Below are 2,656 nucleotides of genomic sequence, written 5' to 3'. Positions count from 1 at the left end.
CAGCTGTAAGAGGCAGATCGTACCTGGTCTGGTCTAGACTATAGTCTCGTTTGATTTACAACATCCTCTGGGGAGAATAAACCAAAACAGCAACACGTGATTCAAAGTACTACTACTACTACTACTACTACTACTACTACTACTACTACTACTACTACTACTACTACTACTACTACTACTCTACAAACTACTACCACCACTACTACTACTACCACCACCTACTACTACTACTACTACTACTACTACTACTACTACTACTACTACTACTACTACTACTTCACTACTACTCTCTACTTCTACTACTACTACTACTACTACTACTACTACTACTACTACTACTACTACTACTACTACTACTCTACTACTTCTACTACTACTATACTACTACTACTACTACTACTACTACTACTACTACTACTACTACTACTACTTCTACACCACCACTAACTACTACACTACATACTATACTACTACTCATACTACTACTCTACTACTTCACTACTATCTACTACTACTACTACTACCTACTATACATACTATACTACTACTACATCTACTACTACTTCTACCACCACCACCACCACTACTACTACTACTACTACTACTACTACTACTACATATTTACTACTACTACTATACTACTAACTACTATACTACTACTACTACTACTACTACTACTACTACTACAATACTACACACTACTACTACTACACCACCACTACTACTACTACTACTACTACTACTACTACTACTACTACTACTACTATCCTCTCCACCTCCTACCTACTACTATACTACTACTACTACTACTACTACTACTACTATACTATTCTACTCTACTCTCCTCCTCCCTCCTCCTCTCTCCTACTACTACTACTACTACTACTACTACTACTACTATACTACTACTACTACTACTACTACTACTACTACTACTACTGGATACTACTACATACATAACACTACTACTACTACTATCTACTACTATACTACTACTACTACTACTACTACTACTACTACTAATACTAACTACTACTACTACTACTACTAATACTACTATCTACTCTACTACTACTACACTACTACCTACCACTACTACTACTACCACCACACTACTACTACTACTACTACTACTACTACTACTACTACTACTTCTACTACTACTTACTACTACTACTACTACTACTACTACTACTACTACTTCTACTACTACTTCTACTATCATTCTACTACTACTACTACTACTAACTACTACTATACTACTACTACTACTACTACTACTACTACTACTACTACTACTACTACTACTACTCTACTACTACTTCTACTACTACTACTACTACTACTACTACTACTACTACTACTACTACTACTACATACTACTACTACTACTATCTACACCACCACCACCACTACTACTACTACTACTACTACACTACTAACTACTATACTACTACTACTACTACTACTACTTCTACTACTACTTACTACTACTACTACTACTACTACTACTACTACTACTACTACTACTACTACTACTACTTCTACTACTACTTCTACCACCACCACCACCACTACTACTACTACTACTACTACTACTACTACTACTACTACTACTACTTCTACTACTACTTCTACTACTACTACTACTACTACTACTACTACTACTACTACTACTACATACTACTACTACTATCTACTACAAACTACTCACCACACTACTACTACTACACCACCACTACTACTACTACTACTATACTACTACTACTACTACTACTACTCCTCCTCCTCCTCCTCCTCTACTCCTACTACTACTACTACTACTACTACTACTAACTACTACTATACTACTCTACTCCTCCTCCTCCTCCTCCTCCTCCTCCTCTCTACTACTACTACTACACTACTACTACTACTACTACTCTACTACTTACTACTCTACTATACTACTACTACAACTACTACCACTACTACTATAACTACTACTACTACTACTACTATACTACTACTACTACTACTACTACTACACTACCACTACTATACTACTACTACTACTACTTACTACTACTACTACTACCACTACCATTACTACTACTACTATACTACTACTATTACTAACTACTACTACTAACAACAACAACTACTACTACTACTACTACTATACTACTACTACTACTACTAACTACTACTACTACTACTACTACCCACTGCTACAACTAATACCACTACTACTACTACTACTACTACTACTACTACTACTACTACTACTACTACTAGTACTACTACTATTACTACTACTACTATTACTACTACTACTACTACTACTACTACTACTACTACTACTACTACTACTACTACTACTACTACTACTACACTAATGGGACCCACCGTGAAATCTCTGTGCAAGGTTAGATCAGACCTTGAAAAGTGAATGTAGAATTTGGCGTCATGACGTCACACCTTGTAGTCTTCCGGTTCCAAACTCCTTGGACGTGTGTATGTAATCAGTACTTTAGAGGACTAACAATGAATAGGTTACAGATTGAATCCCAATGTGCCATAGCAGCTGTTTTTGTAGCAGAATGTGTAGGTAGATGCTTAGGGTTACGGGATGTAGAATAGGGAGGATGGATGATCTTTATTGACGTCTAGAATT

This window comes from Berghia stephanieae, chromosome 1, assembly GCF_034508935.2.
Source record: "Berghia stephanieae isolate SIO BIC M18660-M18661 chromosome 1, UCSD_Bste_1.3, whole genome shotgun sequence".
In the NCBI taxonomy this organism is placed as follows: domain Eukaryota; kingdom Metazoa; phylum Mollusca; class Gastropoda; order Nudibranchia; family Aeolidiidae; genus Berghia; species Berghia stephanieae.
This window is presented reverse-complemented; position numbering follows the sequence as displayed.